General features: G+C 32.3%; 1 pseudogene; it reads right to left on the bottom strand.

The window, feature by feature from the left end:
* Window positions 1-8,351: 8,351 nt before the first annotated feature.
* LOC149235631 (endo-1,4-beta-xylanase 5 pseudogene) lies at window positions 8,352-9,529 on the bottom strand (annotated as a pseudogene).
* Window positions 9,530-9,906: the final 377 nt, after the last annotated feature.

The raw sequence follows: 9,906 nt of genomic DNA, 5'->3' as shown, positions 1-9,906 counted from the left end.
GTTTAAATGGTAGGAAATTGAAGCATCAAATCATCTTTTTCACTTGTTGATGAATACAATCAAACTGGGAATAATCTTGTTTTGCAACTATGGTGAAGATAATTACAATGTGTTTATTTTTTTAATTGTCACCTCTAACTTCATTTGTTTTAGTTTGTAATAAAATATATTTCTTTGATCTTTTATAATAATAGAAAATTACAAAAAGTTAGTTATAAAATATACTACTTTTATCTTTTATAATAGTAGAAAATTTAAAAAAAATGGCTTTACAGAAGGCAAATTGTATTCTTTGAAACATATGCCTCTAGACATTTTGGAAAATATTCTAGTCATTTTTGCAAGATTAGGCAGCCATTGTTCTAATCAAAGTCAAGGTTTGAAGTACTACGGGAAATTATGTTGATTGGTGTGTATCGAGTTCGTTGATGGGTTATGAATAATTTTTCAAAACCATCAACAACAAAAACAGTTAACAATTTCTCACAACCATCAACATTCTTCCTTTAAATTGTCAAAAACAAACATTAATATTGTGAAATCGATCAAGTTTAACAAACAATCGGATTTTGAAATTGAAACTATGACTGGAAGTGTTCTTGTTAGACCATCATACAATTTCCATCAACTAATTGACCATAATTCAAAAAGTTATATTCTTTTTTATTAATATGAAGTTGTTTATAATTATTTCACTAGTAAATATGTTATTTCTTTTTAGTTTATGTATTAACTTATTGTATTATTTTTAATGATTGAATAGGTGTAGATCTTGAAAAATGTCTCCTATTAGTCACTCTAAGAAGGATAAAATGAAAATGTCAATTCTTGATTTAAAAAAACATTCTAATTAACAATGTAATCTTCAAAATGAGGTTGATGCTCATCTACATGAAGATGATGAATTAGATAGTATAGAGCTTATTGAAAGAGAAAACCCATCAAATAAACACAAAATAATATTCAAATATAAATGAAAGACAAGATTTCCATGGGCTTATATTATAAAATATTGTAATGGTAATGAAAGGATAAAATGTTCTCAGTGTGTTAAACTTAAAAGAGTCACTCTATCTTGTTGTGGGGGAAAGTATCCAACTCGAAATGACCCTAACCCACTCTAAGGGTGACAGTTCCTTAGCAACAGCTGAAAGAAAAGCTATCTAAAGTTACTTCTTTATGACATGCAAGAGATAAAAGGAAGGGATCCACTTACCGATGTCTTGCGCAAATGGTCGATCCAATCTCCTCTATTTGCCGCTTGCTCCCAGCTCCAAGTCTTTTCATGGGCCCAGCTACACGAGATCCTGCAAACAAGACAAAGAAAGGAAACTACAAGAAGCATGCATTCATAACTGATTCAAGGATTAGCATAAATCAAATACGCAAGTAAGACAATACACCATTGAAACACATGCGAATAGAAGAACCTCAAATGCTTTATTAATATATGGAAGTAAGGTTCAGGCGGTGATACAACCATGAAAGGTCCAATCCAGCATCACCTTCCCAACGGAGAGAAATCTCTTCTTCACCTCCCTCGAGCAATCACCCAATACTCTCAACTGTAAACCAACAGCGATTCTTTGCACCGAATTCCGCCTTCTAGATCCCAAGGGATGAGATCCTTATATAGAGTTTTGGAGTGAAGATAAGTCAGCTTGATGTGTGACTTGTTGTCCTCTTCAACTCCAGTTGTTCTTCAGTCCTTCACTCGGAGTTTCTACCTTCCACTTGGAGTTTGAGAAGCTCTTAACTCATCATTAGGCGAATCTTCTGATCCAAGTGTCATTTTGGAAGCTTCCTGGGCACTGGCACATTGAGAAAAGATTCCTCCACATGTCAAAGTACGCCCAGCGCAGGTAGCCTTTGTTGCACTTGCTATGCAGTGCAGGTACACCATAGAGCTTTTGATTTTCAGCGCAGATGCCTAGTGGAGCAACTGCTTTGATCCAAAATTGACCTGTTTTTGAGTGTTTTTCAGTGGAGAACTGATTTGCAGTGCTGTGGTTTGCTGACCTTGTTCCTCTAAGGGTAAGAACAACATGTTTAGGGACTTTGGATCCCTTAGATTATTGAAATTTCATGCTCTATGCTGTAAGGCACAAAAATGTCTATAACATATTTGCAAAATAGGGAGGTAACACTATCCAAGTTAGTGGTCTAAGTAGCCATGTAGAATCAAAAGCTCATAATTTCTCTTTACAATTTTGAGGGAGAAAGAAAATGAGGTAATTTTCCAATCACTAAACATGTCAAACTAATGGTAGATTCTGAGAAGGAGAGAATTATATTAGTGATTATAAACATGTATTTTGTTGCTATATGTGATTTATCTTTAGAAATGTATAAGTCAATAAGTAACTTGAATATATATAAATGCACTCCACACATGCCTCTAACAAATGAATATTTTTCATATACAAATACATCATCAAGAAAAGAGTTTCTTCATGATTCTAAAGAGGTGTATTGGAACAAATTAAAAGATGAGATTTTACATATCCCATTTTAGTCAATTTTAGTGGATGAAAGCAATGATTGAACTCTAGAATAACATTTCATTGTTTATATTACATATTTTACAAATGGAGGAAGAGGTCATTATGTAAAAATATTTATATGATTGCTTCAAATAAAGGATGGAATATCTCAATGTATGTATGATGGAGTGAGAACTCTTTTAGTAGAAATGGATCTATCTTTGATGAAGTTAGTTGGTTTTGGCTCAGATGGTGCCTCTTCCATGAGGGGTATTCATGAAAGTTTACTTCTAAACTTCTGATATGCTCCTTATTTATTTAATATCCATTACATAGCTCATAGGGAAACATTAACAAAAAATGATTCTTCATCTCATTTTATAGAGTTGAAATATATTGGCAAATTTGCAAACAAAGTTTATCAATGATTTGGAAATCACCTAAAATACATGGATAATTGAATGAGCTAATAGAATCATTTCAAATCACTAAGTGAGAGGTCCTACAAGTTCATCAAATTAGGTGGCTCTTTAGAGGAAAGTTCATGGAAAGACTTGTTAAACTCATTCCTACTTTGTTAAAGGATTGGTAGTTAGGGGAGAAAAAAATGTATGAGTTGGAAACAATATTTAAAGTGAAATTTTGCATCCATCTACTTGCAGATGTGCTTATTGAATTAAATAGGTCGAATAAAAAGTGCTAAGTGGACAATTTTGATATTACATCTGTTGGCACTACTTTATATGTTTCTATTAGTATGATTTGCAATTGATTTTCAGGAATAATTTTTGGGGTAGGTGCAGTGAAGATGCACTCTCTTTTAGTTAAACCATAAGGAGGAAATATTTTATTTGCAGATAGTAGAGGTATGGTACATTTACATCAATTGAGGTTTCGAAGTTCTCCAAATATGCAAATATCGGGGATATTAGATGAATGTATTCTTTTGGGAAAATGTCTTGTTATAAAGGTGATTAAATCTTTAGATCGGATATTCAAAAATTTATATATATTAATGCTGGTTATTTTTTTACTCCTCAACATTATTTTGAATAAGTGACTGATAGAGATTCTCAAACAAAAACATGGTTCAAATGTTTATGTGAAAAGTTTGGCATTGGGTAATCACATGTTGTGGATATTGTTAGATGTTTGCATGAAATGGATGAATTTATTAGCACCATTTCTAAATCATACCCGAAAAAGAATATTTATGGATCATGGGATATATGTGGAGATGAATCTAAATGGTTTAAAGGTTTTTCATATTTGACACAATTATGGAAATCTATTCTCGTTTTTCTAACAAGAACAATAGTGTCTAAAAGAGGATTCTTAAAGTTAAATAGAATCAAAAGTGAGACACTAGAAATGTTAATATTTTTGTCTCTTAGTGCACCTCATCTTCTAAATGAGATAGATTGGAATTGAATTTATGATGTATGTAAACAAATGAAAACTAGAAAGCCTTTTTCATTGGGAAAATATATTTATAATTTCAATGATATGAGTCCAAATAATTTTGAAGATCATCCAATGAATATAATAAACATATGCTTACCTTTTTCTAATGGAATTTGAGAAAAATTCTTGCTTATTTACTAGGTTCTATTGATATTTTATAGTTTTTTTAATATATCCACTCTATAAATTATTAAGATTTTAAAGGTTCAGAAGGATACTATTTCACTTTGACTTTTTTTTTATTTATTTTTTAATGGAAGCTTATTTAATATACACTTGTCAATAGAAGTATATTTTTTTTTATAACCTTTCATCTTTGAATGGTGAGACGAATGTATGACCTTCCAAATGAAATTAAGATTAGCCCTTCAAATTTGAACACTGGGACTCTGTGTGGAACACTGCTTACACATTTAGAATTCCTTTTTCATAATACCATTTCAACATAAATAGTAGCATAAAACTTTACACAACAATTTCCTTTTGTGGATGATTTCTCTTTATAAAATTATTTTTGTTTCTTCATTTTATATTAACAAGAAAAAAATTGTTGATAAGATAAAGGTGTATAAAAGGAAATTCAATTATTAATTTTTGAGATTCTAGAAATAATAAAAACTATAGGTAAATAAACAAAAAACTAAGGAAGTACTATATTTTGTGTGGATTGTGTTAGCATATTTTTTTTGAAAATTATATACCACGAATTGATAGTTAAATGAAAAGGCCACTTGTTAAATTTTCTTTAAAATTGTAAGAACAACATTAAATTAAATGCCAAGTTGATATGTATAATATAATAATAATAATAATATAATTTAAAGTCATGACAATCCAAACACTGAATTGGTGTATACGACCTCTTGTTTGTTGGACAAGGGACTGACTATTAAAATATTCTACCTCTCTCTTCATTTGAATGTGCAACCTCCTATAAGGAAGTGGACATTCTTAACTGTTATATACACAATTTGTAAAATATTTTGTTGTATCTCTAATAATATATACAACTATATAAGTTAAATACTTGATTAATGAAATCATAACTATAAATTGCACCAAATGTTGCAAAGGAAATGTCGTAAGGTGAAAAGAAATGGAGAAGCAACATAGATGAACACATATGTCATATGTTAAAATTTGAGTGAGAGTAAAGTGAACTCCTCTTTCACTATCCTATTGATTTGAGTTGCAATATGTCAATTGGGAGAACGCTTAACAGATCAAACATTGTACTTGCACCTTGTCAATGTGTTTTTTCTTCACCTAATACCATTTTATACCATATACATCCTCTCCCATGAATAGTCCTACTAACTATTATTGCTTTCTCTTTGCTAAAGTTTCATAAAATTGTACCAATTCAAATAACCAGGATGTCAAAATGATATCATCAACTACCACTTGTTTTTTTTGTCTACACTTCTCTTCAAGAGGTTTTGAAAATAACCAACAAACTAGAGTGACAACACCTTGTTTTGGCGTTCGAGATTTCCTTCACCAACTTCAAGATTTCCAATTGACTTAACCTCAAACTTTAACAATCAGCATAGAGAATGATATTCTATTTTCTCTTGTAGTGTACATTGTAGTGTTGGATCACAACTTGTACCTATTGTATATTCACAACTTCTACCTATTGTATATCCTTTTTCTAGCTCTAAATGTGTAAATGTGTGTGTCGTTGAACATTATCAACAAATCCCTTAACACTACTCTTTCAATGTTTTAATATACATTTCTCTTCGCTTTAATTGTTATGCATTAGATTGCTTACCCCTATTTTATTTAACCATTGTTTTGTTTACCTTAGTCTAATACTATCACATAGATAATAAGTGCGGTGTCTAAGAACATTGCTTTGGGAAGGTTGTATGTGCAAGGAGAATATGGTGAATATGGAGGTTGGTTAGCTATACAAGCCTTTAGCAACAAGTGGTTAAACAAAACCAGCTATTAATAGAGGATTGAATTAGGCATAGGAATATACCTACTACAAACTCTTATGTTATCTTAAGGTCTTTAGTTCATCTAAAGGGATTTGGTTTTGGTTTATACCCTTTTAGGGAACTGGCTAGCTTGGAAATTTGGAAATATATGGTTGGTGAATGTAGGTATGGATCCTTGATTCATATTTAGAATTTATTATAATCTAACTTAAATACTTTTCTCTATTTATAGCTATACACATTTTCTTAATTAAAATTGTGTATATATTTTTCAATTTAATTTTAAAAACTGGTTAAAAACAATTTCAAGTACTAGAAATTTTCTTATCATTTACACAACACTGGTCACCCTATTGAGAGCTTCAATTAAATCCTTAAAGTAATTTCAAATAAAAATTTCAAATAAAGTGCAGGTTTGGGAGGTGACAAAGAGAAACATAAAAACATAAGACAAGTGCATATAAATTGTAGAGTCAAGAAATTCTAATAACAACCTTTTCCCCTCTAAAGTTATACCAATCCATGTAGTAACATGTAAAACTGAATGAGTTGAGAAATCTTTAAAATACCATCCAATGTTGAAACTTTATAGGGTTATAGTCATGCATGTACATGCACCAACTTATTTTTAAAGACCAAGAACATCTATTCAGAATCATACATCATTAGCTTGTAATACATGAACACAATCTTTGACTATGCAATATTTAAAAGGCCCTTTCCTCCACACATGTACGTCTGTAGTGCATGAATGAAATTATTTTAAAAATAAGTTTGTACAGTGCACAAAAAAGCTTTAGAAATACAAATTTCCTTAGAATGGTGGGCAATGTGAAGATAATTTTGGAATGGAAGAAGTTTTCATGGCACAAAATTTTACAGGTTGAGAAAACCAATGGGATAAGACATTCCAAAGATGACTACGTTCATGACATCGTAAAGTTTTTCACTCTTAAAATTATCATCAATTTGGGACATTCCTTGGATGAATGGTCACTTAATCTTATTGGCCAGTGCTATATCCTAATCATTGAGGGAGTGGTTTTGTTTCTGGATATGAAATGTTAAATTCCACGTGTTGTCAATGAGTTGTAATTAATTTTAGAAGTGTCTCTATTTCATATTTCTAACACATAACTTCAATCTTCTACACCCATATTACTAGCACTATATTTGGAATTGCACAACCAGAATTGGATTCTAAATATGTATGTTTCATTGTAAAAGATTCCATTCAAAAGATGGAAATATATACAATGAGACACTTTGTTTTAGTAAATTAGTAATTTGGAGTGGTTGATCTTAGGATAATAATTGAGGCAGGGACAGCCCACTCTCATATGCCAAATTGATTGTAGTTGAGACACTTTCACCTAATGGTGGGAGGGTGAATGATGCTTCCCTCTCAAATGCCAAATTCTTGTGGTTGAGGTACTTTCACCAGTAATGTAATGCTTGTATTTGATAGGGTAACTAATGCTTTACTTTAAAATGCCAAATGCTTATAGTTGAGACATATACACCTAGTGGGAGGGTCACTTTACAATGATAAATGCTTAGAGTTGATAATTCTTGTGGTTGAGGTACCTTCATCAGTAATTTAATGCTTTTATTTGATAGGGTAACTGATGCTTCACTTTAAAATGCCAAATGCTTATAGTTGAGACACATACACCTAGTGAGAGGGCCACTTTACAATGCTAAATGCTTAGAGTTTATATATATATATATGAAAAGATAAAAATTTATATTTTTAATTTATATGGTTATTTTTAAAATAAAAATATACATTTGAAAATGAAGTGAATAGATACATTTAAATTTAAATATACATCATCCACAAAATATGCCGTTCAATTTAAATACCCATTTACCTTACAAAAAATGTAGTTCAATTTTTTATAATTTTTTGTTTTCAATTTTTTTCTCATAATTGTTTCAATCTTTTATAACCTCATTTTTTCCATTTTTTTAAAATTAATTTTCTATTTTGGATTTCATTATTATTATTATTATTATGTTAATGGAGGAGAGAGGACCTGACAAAGGAAGGAGAGGTGGGTCTTGTCTTTTAAAAAGAAAATTGTCGAGTCATGATTTAGTGACCATCCACCAAAGTTACCATTGCTCAGCCAAATCCATGGTTTTACGCACCCTAAACATGGATTCGATGTTCCCTTTCACTAGGTGAAATTTCTAGTTTTAATTTATATTATTGCACTACTTATATTTAATAGTTCATTGTTTATGCAATACTACTTATATATATTTAATTCTTCATATTTATATCATTAATGTTGACCAGTTATTGTTGTATTATTGCTGCAGGATACAATATTTTCATTGATATTTACACAATAACGTTAGTGTGTAGTGGTTGTTTAGATTTCCTTGAGATCTTGAAAGAATTAGTACGAGTAATGTGGAGATGCTTTACAGTGATGATGTACTCGCTTTAAAATCCTAAAATTTTGAAGGTGCCGCTCTCATGACCAGTAAAACCACTAATGCATTTCCTTTTCCATTCTTTTAACAATTTGTCCACTGTGTTGCCTGGAGGCAAATTATTGAAATTATTGTTAATGAGACACATCCTATCACATCCACTGGGAGGAGGCCATGTCGATCAAATGACTATGCCTCCCACAGCAGGGTGAGAAAATCCTTCACACAGTACTTGTTCCAAATACTCGGCCTGTTACACCGTTAAACATGAGATTCATGGAGGGTTTAGTTTATTGAATTGAGAAATTTTGGACCACAAAGCTTTCTTACCTGTATAGTTTGATTCACGTCGTTGTCAATATCGACCTCTGTTAGCCAAGTTGGCAGACCCAAAGACCCCAATTTGTCCAATACAGATCTCATTAATGGTAGGTTGGTCTTTGAAAAATGGGATTCCAAACATATTCCTTCAATTAGCCCTAGTTGACTAATATCATGCAGTTTCTGCACATATGCATCGGGTATGGCGGCCATGTCATTGCAGGTCTTGATTGTATTGTAGTTGTTCATGAAAATTGGAGTAGAGGGATCTAATTTTTGGGACATTGGACAGTTGGAAGATAATTGCAGAGGCATTGAGCCCTAACTTGTTCTCAAAGAATAAAAAATGGAGCATCTCGTTGCTGACATCCCATTGGATGAATTGGCCCTTGTACCTTCTTACTACTGAATGTACTTCGATTTTCCACTGTCTATTGGAGTTGTTGGGCACTTAGAATCTTTACCCATTGCATAACATATTTGGACCCTCCCACATTATGTTGTACCCCTGCATATTTATATTGTTTTCTTTGCAAAAGCTCACCATGGCATCTGCATCTCTGTAATTCTCTTGCTCAGGCTCCGTGATGTACCATTTTAGCTCATTCAAAAATGTTGCTACATTGAAACCTTTAAGAAACTATTTTTGAAACAAGATGGGCTACATAGCAGCTAGTCCCTGCCTTGAGCTGGGAACTGAAATAGTAGGCATTTCAGATCAAAACTTTTAATACTGGAGATGGAGATTCAGAGTTTATAATTCCCCAGCAACTTTGAGATTCCAAAAGTGCCTCTAATTACACCAGGAGAAGTAAGACGCACTCTATAACCAGGATGAAAAGAGTTGTGAAATAACAAACGAGACATTCTGAAACTAGTAGGGAAGACATAATTCAAAGTTTATAATCTCCCAAACCATGATGGGGTTTCAACAACACGAAGGGAATGGGATGTTGATGGCGAGGGGAAGAGAGGACCCTATGGTGAGGTTGAGGGATGAACCCAAGTGTCTTAAGTAAATGAAAAGTTTCACGTGGTGCGGCAGGAAATGGCAGTTGCAGCCTGCGATAGACTCTTTTTGGTTACTAGGCATGTCCACTCTTACTGGTCCCTAGCGCTGCTAGTGGGATGGGTCCTCATGGTAGATGAAGAAGGCTTTCAAGGGCATGTGGCATGCTACTATCCGGGTTGTGTTTCCTGTTTTCCCCACTGTAACACTATGCATGACTGCAGCTATACGCTAG

This window comes from Pinus tabuliformis, chromosome 8 (assembly GCF_031772625.1).
Source record: "Pinus tabuliformis cultivar Carrire ecotype Pingquan chromosome 8, CPIR1, whole genome shotgun sequence".
Classification (NCBI taxonomy): Eukaryota; Viridiplantae; Streptophyta; class Pinopsida; order Pinales; family Pinaceae; genus Pinus; species Pinus tabuliformis.
The sequence above is the reverse complement of the archived record's forward strand: the minus strand, read 5'-3'. Positions and strand labels throughout refer to the sequence as shown.